Here is a 13,690-nt window from a genome sequence, read left to right as displayed (position 1 = left end):
TTCCTTGGATTGCTACATTGTGCAATACAATAAATGAAAAACTAAAAAAATAAGACATTCCTTTGGCCATCGTGCTTACAATAATATTTCTTCCTTTTTCTCCTTCATAGATTTTTAATTTTAAAAGCTCTGTAGAAAAAATTCCTCTAGACAATAGAATAACAGAATAAGAAGATTTGGAAGGACCTTGGAAGTTGTCTATTCCAACTTGCTGCTCAAATAGGAGACCCTATAGAAAAGTGGCTATTCAGTCTCATCTTTAAAATCTCCAGTGATGGAGCATGACAACTTCTGAAGGAAGCTCTTCCACTGGTTGATTGTTGTTATGTCAGGAAATTGCTCCTTATTTCTAGGTTGCTTCTCTCTTTGTTCGGTTTCCATTCATTGCTTTTTGATTTTGTTCTGGTGCTTTAGAAAATAGGTTGATCCCCTTTTCTTGTGGTAGCCCAGGCGTGAAATCCAGCAGGTTCTGGAGAACCGATAGCAGAAATTTTGAGTAGTTTGGAGAACCAGTAGCGGAAATTTTGAGTAGTTCAGAGAACCGGCAAATGCCATACATTGACATATAGTAGAAATACACCAAGGGGAGGAGGAGTGGGATAGAAGGAAGGGGGGTAGAGAGAGCGGGAGAGAGGATGGGAGGGAGGGTGAGAAGGAAGGGAGGGAGTGGACTGGGAGAGAGGAATGGTAGAGTGGGAGGGGAAGTAGGGTAGAGGGGAATGATGGAGGGAAGATAGTAAGTTGGAGGGGGGCAGAAGAAAGAGGTGTATGGAGAGCAGAAGAGGTATATTGGGTTTCTATTTGAGTTTGAGTTTGAGTTTTATTTTATTTATCTTTCTGGGGGTATTGCTGACAAGAGGAACTGTTGTGATTATTGTTTAATGTTGTATGGCCCCGGTTATGCACAGTATATATGTGACTGTATGAAAATGAAAAATGGAAAATAAAAACATTTTAACAAATAAATAAATAAATAAATAAATAAACAAACAAACAAATAAATAAATAAATAAATAAATAAATAAATAAACAAAAAAAATGAATTTCACCACTCTGGTAGCCCCTCAAATATTGGAACACTGCTATCATGTCACCCCTTGCTCTCCTTTTCACTAGACTAGACATAGCCAATTCCTGCAAACATTCTTCATGTGCTTCAGTCACCAACCCCCTAATCATCTTTGTCGTTCTTCTCTGCCCTCTTTCCAGAGTCTCAATATCCTTCTTCTATTGTGGTGACCAAAACTGGATGCAGTAATCCAAGTGTGGTCTTACCAAGGCATTATAAAGCAGTAGCATCACTTCATGTGATCCTGATTCTATTCCTCTGTTAATACTCCCTAGGATTGTGCTAGCAGAGTTGGCAGACACAAATCTAATAAATAAAATAAAATAAAAATAAAATGAAATTTGCCCAAGGGAATCATTTACCCCACCACGTGAAGTTTACAGTATATTAATTAGCCTATTACAAGGATTTCTTCTTTGCGATTATCATTTCTCTAATGAGGAACTAGGAAAGGTTTTCTGTCCAATGTGCTGAAGTTTGATTAAGGGAAACCCTTTGCCCAGGAGTTAATGAAGAGATCTCCCTTGGAGCTGTGCAGGAGATTATGCTGTCTGCTGCTGCCTCTGCTAAATTGGCACAAATTGAGAGATTGCTGTTGGAAGCCTGATTTTATTTATTATTATTTATGCATGCAGGATTTGGGTTTGGCTAGTCCAGAGGAAAAAAAAGGGCTGGGTGTGACACAATAGCAGTATTCCAGTATTTGAGGGGCTGCCCCAAAGAAGAGGGAGTCCACGTATTCTCCAAAGCACCTGAAAGCAGGACAAGAAGCAACGGGTGGAAACTAATCAAGGAGAGAAGCAACCTAGAACTAAGGGAAATTTTCCTAACAGTGAGGACAATTAACCAGTGAAACAGAAGTTACCTCCAGAAGTTGTGGGGGCTCCATCACTAGAGGCTTTTAAGAAGGGACTGGACAGCCACTTGTCTGAAATGGTCTAGGGCTGTGATGGTGAACCTATGGCATGCGTGCCAGAGGTGGCACACAGAGTCCTCTCTGTGGGCACCTGTGCCATCGCCAGCTGCTCTTCTGGTTTCCAGCATGCATATGTGCACTGGCCAGCTGGTTTTTACGGACGTGGAAAAGTGGCCAGAAAATGGCCAAAACCCAGACCATTTTCTGGTCCTTTTTTGTGCCACTTTTTGTGCCATTTTCTGGCCATTTCCAGCTCTCTGGTGCCCATGAAGACCATTAGAAAAATGCCCCCCAAAACAGCTTGAAAACGGTCTGAAAAACAGGCCACAAATGGCCCCCCAAAGAAGCCAAAAACAGACATATATGTGCTGGGCAGTTAGTATTCTGGTTTCCGGTTGCTCTGGCACACACACCTGCACCCGTGTTCTACTTTGGGCATTCGGTGCTGAAAATGTTTGCCATTACTGGTATAAGGTCTCCTCTTTGAGTAGGGCTGGACTAGAAAACCTCCTCCAGATTCTATTCCACTCCACTCCATTCTTTCCTTTAGAGAAGGGAATTGAAGGCTCGAAGGAAGAAAGATTCTCCTGGCTTGCCTGCTTGTGTTTGTGTCTGTGTATGTAGAAAGAAAGAGGGGGGGGGGGTTGTAATCAACAAATAAAATAAAAAAGCTAAGAGAAATCCAAAAGAAATTTTCAAGCATTCTGTGTAACTAATTTCATTGTCTTTATTTTGTACAATGACAATAAAGGCTATACTGTACTAAATCAAAGGTCTCTTTTTGCCAGGAATAAAACACTCGAGAAATTTGAAAGCAGAGCTAGGCAGGACATTAATTACAACTCACTGGGAAAGAGGCCAATCTCCTGATAAAATGGGGTCACTTCCTGCATTTTCTAGGCAGTGAAGTCCATCTTGCTGAGGAAAGATGGAGTTAGTTTCCTGAGTGAGTCGGGATGCCAAACACAATATACCCTGCTCACCTCTATAAACGTGCTTGGAATCAATACCATAATAAAATGATTCTCCTGAAATACAAGCTATTAACCTGCTTGGAGAAAGATTGGGGGTTGCTGATTGATTCGGTCTAAACCTGCATTGAATCCCATAGAAATGAAGGTTGCTGTGGGGTCAATCCCAGGGGTTGAGGTTTGGGTTTTTAGCAGGAATCTTTCTTCGATTTTCCTTGGTGGTTCTTTCGGCACTTAATTTCTACAATTTGTCTGCTGTGGGTGGTTTCCTTAGGTCAAACCAATTGTGTGAACACAGCCACATGATTGGTTAACAATGCCTTCGAATTTAGCATATGGAAAGAACATAGAGGGACGCGATGGCTCAGTGGCTAAGACGCTGAGCTTGTCAATCAGAAGGGTCGGCAGATCGGTGGTTCGAATCCCTAACGTCGCGTAACGGAGTGAGCTCCCGTTACTTATCCCAGCTTCTGCCAACCTAGAAGTTTGAAAGCACGTAAAAAATGCAAGTAGAAAAATAGGAACCATCTTTGGTGGGAAGGTCCCTGCGTCTTCGGCGTTTAGTCATGCCGGCCACATGACCACGGAGATGTCTTCAGACAGCCCTAGCTCTTCGGCTTTGGAACGGAAATGAGCACCGCTCCCTAGAGTCGGGAATGACTAGCACATATGTGCAAGGGGAATCTTTACCTTTACTTTAAGAACATATATAGAATAGAATAGAATCTTTAGTGCCCAAGTGTGATTGGACACACATTTGTCTCTGGTGCAGAAGCTCTCAGCATACATACAAGCAACAAGTGACAATTCATGGTCATAATCATCATAAGATTTGTTCATCAGAAATCATAAGGTACAACACAGTGATAGTCATAGGATACTAAATAAGCAATCAACATAAGACATACCAGGCTACTAAATATAACAATATAAAGATATCAACCCACAACTGGTATTCCTCGACTTACAACCATTTATATAGCAAGCATTTGAAGTTACAATGGAAAAAGTGATTTACAGCTGGATCCACTGAGCCACCATGTCCCTCTTAACTATCTGCTTCGCAGTGGAAATTGTGGTCCCAGCACACATCTTTAAATAACCGATTCACTTTAACAACTGCAGTGGCTGTCTATAGGGATTCCCAGGCATCCAAGTCTGTTTCAAAAGGCGACTGGACTTTTGTTTTTCCTTGAAGAGATTTCAAGGAAATGTTCAAGAAAAATCAAAGTCCAGTTGCCTTTTGACTTTGGGACAACTGCAGTTTATACACTTAAACAACCAGGACAAAGGAAGTTGTAAACTGGGACATGACACACGTATCAATAGAAATTCTGATTTCAGTTGCAGTTGTAAGTTGAGAACTAGCTATGCTATTTCGAGTAGCTTTACAAGCAGCATTCGTTGAATTGGCCTGAAGCTGACTAAGTTTTGAATGGTCTGTCCTGAACTTCGTATCTTTCATTCTTGGTTGGAGTGACAGGAACTAGAATGCAACCCATCAGGAGATCTGGCTATGTAGACGTTTAAATTTTATTGCTTTATGGATTTTTATTTAATTGAATTGTTTTATTGGCCATTTGCATTGGCCGTGGATGGCATGTTTAATTGGTTTTACTGTTTTAGCAACCATAAATTGTTGGTTTTTATTACGGTTTCATGCTTCTGTATTTTATTGTCTTTTTGTTAAGTTACTGGCTGCCTTTAATATTCTACTATTTTAATTGCCTTTCCAAGGGGCAATTTATTTGTTTATTATGTGCCTTGTTCAAAGGTGAGCAATAAACAGAATAATAATAAAGTTATTCCATGGTAACATGGGCGGCCAATACATTTTACAAATAAAAAAGGGCTATAAACGCACCTTTCCATACTATAAGAATGAGGTTTCTGTTACAAAAGACAATCTCTCTTTTCTGGAGACTGTCATGATTGACTAGGAACTTACAGGGTAGAATTTATCTTCCCACTTAGTTCCAAAATGATGGGTAGAAGCGTCTCTCTCATTGATCCACTAATTGCTTCTTCCTTCTTAGAAATAGTAGTGTAGACCTAGCGGAAAAAGTATTGTAAGATACCTGGCAATGACAGAAGCAGCAGCCATTGTATGGAGTTAGATGGTATGTAGCCATAACAAAATTCTTTCAAGAAAGCCAAGGTCATCCTTTGTCTTTGCACCTCTGCATCAGACCAGAACTGGATGGGTGGAATTGCCAGCATGGCAGTGGAAGATTGGACCATGTGATGGACTTGTGGGTATGGGGGCAAGATCTTGAACTTTCAACTACCATATTTTTCGGAGTATAAGATGCACCTTTTTCCCTCAAAAAAGAGGCTGAAAATCTGGGTGCGTCTTATACACTGAATACAGCATTTTTTGCCTCCTGAAACCCCACCCCTTCACCAAAATGGCCATGCAGAACCTGTAGAAGGTTTTCAGAGAGCTCCTGGGGGCTGGGGAGGGCAGAAATCAGTGAAAAACAGGCTGTGTTTTGCTCAATTTTGCCCCCCCAGCCCCCAGGAGCACTCTATAAGCCTCCTACAGACTATGCATGCAAAATTTTTGACAGAAAATGCGCCGCTTTTTGCTCGTTTTTTAGGGGGAACCCCCCAGGAGCACTCTGCAAGCCCGCTAAAGGCTATTCATGCCTTTTTGGGAAAAATAACAGGCCTGTTTTAGCAAAAAACAGGGTCGTTTTTGGGAGGTCTGCAGAGTGCAAATTTTTATTTATTTATTTTGCCTCTTCAAAACCTTGGTGTGTTTTATACTCGGAAAATACGGTAGGTGGGGAAACCCAGGAAGCTTTCAGATTTCAACATGGCTCTCTTAATAAATTGGAACTTTGAGCAATACTTTGCCTTGGATTCTGATTTACTTTTGGATGCTATTTGGAATGCTGACAACAGGGCCATCAAAAGAGAAAAAAACAACAACAAAGTAGCCCTTGACTGACAACCATTTTTTTAGTGACTGTTGCAAGTTAAAATAGCACTGAAAAAAGTGACTTACAACCTCGCTGTGTTTCTCCTTGAATGCATGCCAAGTGATCTGTGTTTCTCCTGTTGTTCTTCGGCCATATTCACCCTTGTTTATTAAGTTTTATAACTGAATGGCTGTTTTGACCTGTAGAGAACTACTTGCAGTAGGACATTTCAATTGGGAAAACCTTAAAAGGATTACTCTGTCACTCCGAGCGAATAAAAGTTAGGCTTCTGTGCCTGATTCAAACACAGAGTAGAGCTCAGTTAATCATATTTTGGGTGACATAATTACTTGAAAATTGCTTTCGGTGTCCTGTCACTCAAACAGAAAAAAGAAACAGCAGCTGGCTATACATGAAATCCATAGAGATAACTGGCATTCTGTATGAAACTTGTAAAGCTCCAAAGAAATGCTTTGCAGGCTTTTGAGAATTTTTTTTAAAAAAATATTCTGAACATCTTAGCAACACCTCTTTAACAATGTCAAAAATTCAATTGTGGTTTCCCACCAAATGTAAATACATAAAGAGCCATGGAATCGTTATTCCAGGAAAGAAGGACGTAAATGTTCTCACCTAGGCTTCCTGAGACAGTAAAACTCACACACTTAGTCCCCAAAACCCTCTTTTTATTGAAACAACTGTGAATTATGTTCATTCACAGCCCATAATGAGTCACAAATAGTTTGTGAAGAGTCCAACAGAAGTCTGCCACAGTCTTTCAGGATAAGGCTGATAAGCATCCACCTTTATTCCCCTTGAAATGCTGCCAAAGACCTTATTGCCATTTAGTTTTACAAGGCCAAACAGAGCACAGAGTCAAACGGAGTTTTTCAGAGTTTGAACCTACCAGAATGAACAAAGTTGCTTCCTGCAAAGGCTCATGTGCCTTCTCTCCTCCTTTATGTCTTACGGAAGGGGCCAATCATCTCCAAGCCTTACTCCTGGGTTGCCCCTTTTGTCTTAACTGTTCTTGCCTTCTGGCAGGTCTGTGCAAGCGTGCACTGGGAACAGGCTCCCCCTGTTCTTCTGCCTCGCTGATGTCAGACTCCGGAGATGGTCCTGGCCCCCTCTCTCCCTCCAACGCAGAGCCCTCGTCTGAGCCTTCTCCAGACCCCAGGACTGGCCCATGTTCCCCCCCCCCCCCGTTCAGCTCTGCTGCCAGCTCTGCAAGCCTCCGGTGGATCACAACACCAAACCTTAGGCAGAATAGTCTTCATGAATACCTGTTTTAGTAATAGCAATAGTCACACAGTGACTTTGATACAAACTTCACTTTTGGCTTCTGCAAATCTAAAAAGAAAGATCATTTGAAAGATCAGCCGTGTATTCAGTGAGATCCCACAATAAAGAACCTATAATAATTTATCTGAATAGGGATTCACTTACTTTCCTTCATTCTAATGTCGGGGGACCAGTGGCTTTCCAGAGGTTTAGTATAATAATTCTGAATATTCTTTAAAGTTGACCCAAGTGAGAGAAGTCCCTGGTAGGTTAGGTTTAGCAAACATCTGGAGGGTCTCGGTTTTCCATTCCTTGCTAAATTGAAGAGCTGGGCTAACTTAGCCTACTCATAAGCCATCTGCGCTTCAGCTGGAACTGAAAACATTCAAAGAACAGGAATAACTTTCTCTAACTTTCCCAAGAAACCAGATGAGGAACAAATTATTAATCCTATGAATCTTCATTTTGTACAGAGCCTGTACAATTGTATAGCTAAATGAACTTTTTGTAACAGAAAGATTAAGTCACCAAGGAGTTCCTTAAAGGAACAGATCTTCAGAAATTTCTCTTTTAGAAAAGCATGCACACATGTAATTTTAATTCACTTCTGAAAACCACCTAGAGCAGTGATGACCAACCTATGGCACGCCTGTCAGAGGTGGCCCACAGAGCTTTTCCTGTGGACACATGTGCTGTCACCATCTGCTCTTCCATGTTCCGGTGTGCGCATGCACTCAGAACAGCTGCTCTGTCTGAATTCTGGCACTCTGGTGCGCACATGTTCCAATTTTGGCACTCAGTGCCAAAAACTTTAGCTGTCACAGTCCTAGAGGCTTTCCAAATTGGTTCGATCTGATTGTCTTTTGTTATCTCTCTCTGGTCTTCTGTGTTTTAGCCACTCTTCCATTCTTCCTCTCTTCATTGGAGGGTTCATACTTCATTCAACTTGGGGAGATGCTGTGTGACGTATTACGGGTCTAATCACACACATTTCTCTCATTTTGAAGCCAAGTGTGAAACCAAAGTTGAGAGGGAGAAGCACAGTGATCTTTGGCCACGGTATTTGTTTCTATTTCAATTTTTCTATTTCAATATCAGCATTATCCTCAATGTTCTCAAGATCCAAGTTAAGTGTGTTCAGTCTGAAGTCCTTGTCTAACCATCATTTTGTCATTGTTATTCTGTGTCTGGCAACAGTTTTTCACCAATACTTGGTGTACCAGGAGCAAAGCTACATCCCTGACCAATTTCTGTTTCTGATGATTTGGAAAAGACGTTATTACCCTTTTGAGTATGCATCAAACACACTGGAGTTGAAAGGACATTTCTCTTAGAGATTTTTGGACTTCCAGTCCCAGCCCTGGGTGATTCTAGCAGAATAAAGAGTTCGAAGAGACCTTGGAGGTCTTCTAGTCCAACCCCCTGCTTAAGCAGGAGACCCCATACTATTTCAGACAAATAATTGTCCTTTTTTTTTCTTGAAAACAGAACTGAGCTTCCGATTTCCAGCATGCACATGTGTAACGGTCACCTGGTCTTCCAGCTTCAGGTGCATATGTGTGCACAGACATCAGCTGGCTGGTGTGCATGCATGTGCCGGAAACCAGAAGTTCAGCTGCCTGGTATGTGCATGCATGCCAGGGAGCTGCTCTTCTGGTTTCCAGCATTCCTGTGCATGCGAAGACCAGCTAGCCGGTGCACATGTGTGCGCCAGAATCCAGAAGAGCAACGGGCAATGATTGGTGTGCCCGGAGAGATGGCTGTGTGTGCCACTTCCAGCACAGGTGCCATAGGTTTACCATCATGACCCTATACCATTCTGGACAAATGGTAGTCCAGTCTCTTTGTGAAACCTTCTAGTGATAGATCACCCACAACTTCTGGAGGTAAGGCCTTCCACTGATTGTTCTCACTGACAAAAAAATTCTCCTTAATTCTAGGTTGAATCTCTTTGATAAGCTTCCATTTGTTACTTCTTATCTAGTCCTTAGATGCTTGGGAAAATCGGTTGACCCTCTTTTCTCTGTGATAAGACCCTCAAATATTGGAAGACTGCTTTCTAGTCCTTCATTAGACTAATGATATATATTCTCTCAGCCGTTCATCATATGGTTAGTCTCCAGTTCCCTAATCATCTTTGTAGCTCTTTTCAGCATTTTTTCTAGAGTCTCAACATTTTTTTATATTGTGTCCAAAACTGGTTGCACTATTTCAAGTGCAACTGCATTTCAACCCAAACTCATTTTTAAAATCTGGCTGGTTGAATTTGTAATAAGTATAGCAAAGGTAAAGATAAAGGTTCCTTTCTCGAATATGTGCTAGTTGTTCCCGACTCTAGAGACTGATGCTCATCTCCGTTTCAAAGCCGAAGAGCCAGCGCTGTCTGAAGATGTCTCCGTGGTCATGTGACCAGCATGACTGAATGCCAAAGGTGCACGGAACGCTGTTACCTTCCCACCAAAGGTGGTCCCTATTTTTCTACTCGCATTTTTACGTGCTTTCGAACTGCTAGGTTGGCAGAAGCTGGGACAAGTAGCGGGAGCTCACTCCATTATGCGGCACTAGGGATTCACACCGCTTAACTGCCGGCCTTTCTGATTGACAAGGTCAGCATCTTAGCCACTGAGCCACTGTGTGTGTGTGTGTGTGTGTTTATAAATACCAAAAAAAGGAAGGGAGAGAAGAAGGAAAGGAGGAGGAAAGGAAGGAAGGAAGGAAGATGAAGAGAAGAAGCAACATCAACAATTTTATTTTGATCATTAAACAATAAAGACAGCAAATGAAGAAGGCAGAATGTGTTGCAAGCAGATTGTGTTTTCCTTAATAGCAATAGCAATAGCAGTTAGACTTATATACCGCTTCATAGGGCTTTCAGCCACGGTTTACAGAGTCAGCATATTGCCCCCACAATCTGGGTCCTCATTTTACCCACCTCGGAAGGATGGAAGGCTGAGTCCACCCTGAGCCGGTGAGATTTGAACCGCTGAACTGCAGATAGCAGTCAGCTGAAGTGGCCTGCAGTATTGCACTCTACCCACTGCACCATCTCGGCTATACTTAAGCAGGTATAACTGAAAAGAATGTCCATTCCCTGTATAAATATGTAGCAATAGAGAATTGAAATAACTGAAATAGGCTGTTATTTTAAGAAGCTTGTCCTGTTCCTTTGTTGGGGTGCAATTATTTGTACATATTTTAGATTTACTTGTATCTTTTCCCGCCACAAGAAACTCAGGCTGCAAACTCTTCCCTTGACTGTTCTGTGAAGATTCAGGCCTTCCTGTTTGCTACATTTAACTATAATTTTTCAAGTATCTGAAGGGACGCAGTGGCTCAGTGGCTAAGACGCTGAGCTTGTCGATCGAAAGGTTGGCAGTTCGGTGGTTTGAATCCCTAGCACCGCATAACGGAGTAAGCTCCCATTACTTTTCCCAGCTTCTGCCAACCTAGCCGTTTTGAAAGCATGTAAAAATGCAAGTAAAAAAATAGGGACCACCTTTGGTGGGAAGGTAACAGTGTTCTGTGCGCCTTTGGCGTTGAGTCATACCGGCCACATGACCATGGAGACGTCTTTGGACAACGCTGGCTCTTCAGCTTTGAAATGGAGATGAGCACCGCCCTGTAGAGTCGGGATCAACTAGCACATATGTACAAGGGGAACTTTTACCTTTAACTCTTGGAAGCCAACACATTTTTTCATCCTAAACAGCTATTTTTCTAAGCAGGTAGGATTTTTAATCAGACAGGCACCTTCCACTTTGGCAAGACAATCACCGATGACATGATCATCCCATTATCCTTTGCTCAGGCTTTATGCCTTTGTCCTGTTGGAGTACAGACCTTGCCTCTGCCCAGATGAACATCGCAGAGCCGGGCGCTGTGAAAACAAGCCTGCTTTCCAAAGCAGCCCCTGAGCAAAACTCTGAAGGGAAATATTTGCAGGGTTTCAAGCTGCGTTAATTGAACAAGCTGCCACTGGGTCTCCGCTGAGCTGATGGTGGAATTAGAAACCCAGAAGGTTCAGCTGGGAGTTTGGCAGAACTTTATGACCTCATTGGTGACACACACCAATATTTTTTTCAAAGGATCCCTGTTCCTTCAGGACTGTCTACAAGGGAGCGAAGGCAGAGCGGAAGGTTTGGTCTCTTGAGTTTTAATTAAGGAGGTATAACATTCCCAACACTTTGCTCTCTCTTTCACAAGAAAACAAGAGTTGGAAGGAGAGAGGAACAAAGAAATCCAACGGCAACCTTCTCTCTCTCTCTCTCTCTCTCTCACTCACTCACTCGAAGAACCAGGCTCAGACCGACGAGGAGAAATGCAGCTTCTTCCTGTCCTGCTGTGAGCCTTCCATGTTCGCCTCTGCGAGAGCCCTGGCCGCCCCGAGGCCAGCCTACAAACTTGGGTGGGACGAGCTGATGTCCAGGCTGAGGAACCACTACGCTCCCTCACCCTCTCTATTTGCACGCCGTTTCGCTTTCCGCCGCCGAGTGCAAAAGCCCAACGAATCCATCAGCCAGTTCCTGGAGGCTTTGCGCACAGTGGCCGCCCAGTGTGATTTTGCAGACCTGGAGGAGAACCTCGCGGAGCAGTTTGTGTGCGGGGTCCGCGACGTGCAATTGCGCAGCCGCATGCTCCGGAATCACAAAATCACCCTGTTGCAAGCCGTGGAGACAGCGCGAGCAGCCGAACTATCCGAACAATCCACGGCCGACATGGAACGCCTCCAGCTGAACCCCCCCGCGCAAGCCGCCGCGGGGCCGTCTACCCAGACGAACCTCGTCGACGACCTCTCCCCTGCCGAAGACGAGGAGGAGGAGGAGGAGGAAACCGTCGGGCAAATGAGGACGCAGCCGAAGCGGAGGCCACCCCAGCAACCACCGACGCCCGCTCAGCCAGCCGCAAGCGCACCTTGCCGCGGATGCGGCGGCCGCCACAGCCGCGCAGCCTGCCCGTTCCGTTCTGCCGTCTGCCGCCGCTGCCGAGGAGAAGGGCACCTCGCCAGGGTCTGCCGGGCTCTCCTGCCAGCCCCATCGTTTATGCAGCCCAGCGACCAGCGCCAGGCATCGCAACCGCAACGCCGCCAACAGCCACGTTCCGCGAGGCGAGCTGAGGACTGCCATTCAACCTACCAGCCCTCCAGCGCCGACTGCGTGGTCTACCAGGCATCCCACGTTCCCGCTGGTAGCCGCAAGATAAGCACCGCCGTCCGACTCGAAGGTCAGCTTTGTCAAATGGAGGTGGACTCCGGGTCTTCCCGTTCTCTCCTATCTTGGGCTTTGTTTTCCCGCCTTTGTCCCGGGGTTCCCCAGAGCAGATTGCGCCCCGTCGGGGTCTCCCTCCTAGACTACCAGGGAAATGGGATTCCCACAGCTGGGATATTCCACATCCGGGTGGAATACGGGAATTTTAAGGGGAAACTCCCAGTCCTAATCGTCAGGAACGACCTGCCCGCTCTCCTGGGGTTGGAATGGTTTCCTGCCTTGGGCCTCACCATAGAAGGGGTGCACAGGGTAGTTCCCCTCTCCGCAGATAGCGTCCTAGATGAGTTCGCGGATGTGTTCGATGGGAAATTGGGTTGTTACAAGGGCACCCCCATTTCCCTCTGCCTTGATCCCCAGGTCGCTCCCGTTAGGCTGAAGGCACGCAGGGTCCCCTTCGCATTGAGAGCAAAGGTAGACGCTGAACTGGATAAACTTATCGAGCAGGGGGTACTCGAGCCCGTAGATCACGCCCGTTGGGAAACCCCCATAGTCCTCCCGGTCAAACCCGACGGATCGGTGAGGATATGTGCCGACTACAAGTCGACCATCAATTTGGCCCTGCAGGCAAACCCGTATCCGGTTCCCGTAGTGCAGCACCTACTCCACTCTTTAGGACAGGGCCGCATTTTCGCCAAGCTAGACATGGCACAGGCCTACCAGCAGCTTCCCGTAGACGACGATGCGGCTACAGCCCAGACCATCGTCACCCACCGCGGGGCCTTCCGTTGCCGCCGCCTACAATTCGGCGTCTCGGTTGCCCCTGGGATTTTCCAGAGCCTCATGGAGCGGTTGCTCCATGGGCTCCCAGGCGTCGTTCCCTACTTCGACGACGTCCTGGTCGCAGCCCCCAGTCACTCGGAACTCCTGAAAACACTGCGGGAGGTCCTCACACGTTTTAGGGAGGCAGGACTGAAATTAAAGCGCAGCAAATGCGAAATCGCTGTTCCCAAAGTTGAATTCTTGGGGTTCCTCATTGATGCCCAAGGCATCCACCCCACTCCTTCCAAAGTTGCCGCCATCAAAAACGCACCCGCACCCACCTCTAGGGCGGAATTACAGGCGTTCCTGGGGCTTTTAAACTTCTACGCCCCTTTTATCCCCCACAAGGCGTCACTAGCTGAGCCGCTACACCGACTACTCGACCGGTCAGCGGCCTGGAAATGGGGTAGCCGTGAAGCACACGCGTTCGCGGCTATAAAGGATATTTTAACTTCATCGGCAGTCCTAATCCAGTACAGCGATAGGATGCCTCTAATTCTGACTTG

This window comes from Thamnophis sirtalis, unplaced genomic scaffold, assembly GCF_051295495.1.
Source record: "Thamnophis sirtalis isolate CommonGarterSnake01/CBP01778 unplaced genomic scaffold, rThaSir2_p1.2 scaffold_13, whole genome shotgun sequence".
NCBI lineage: Eukaryota > Metazoa > Chordata > Lepidosauria > Squamata > Natricidae > Thamnophis > Thamnophis sirtalis.
This window is presented reverse-complemented; position numbering follows the sequence as displayed.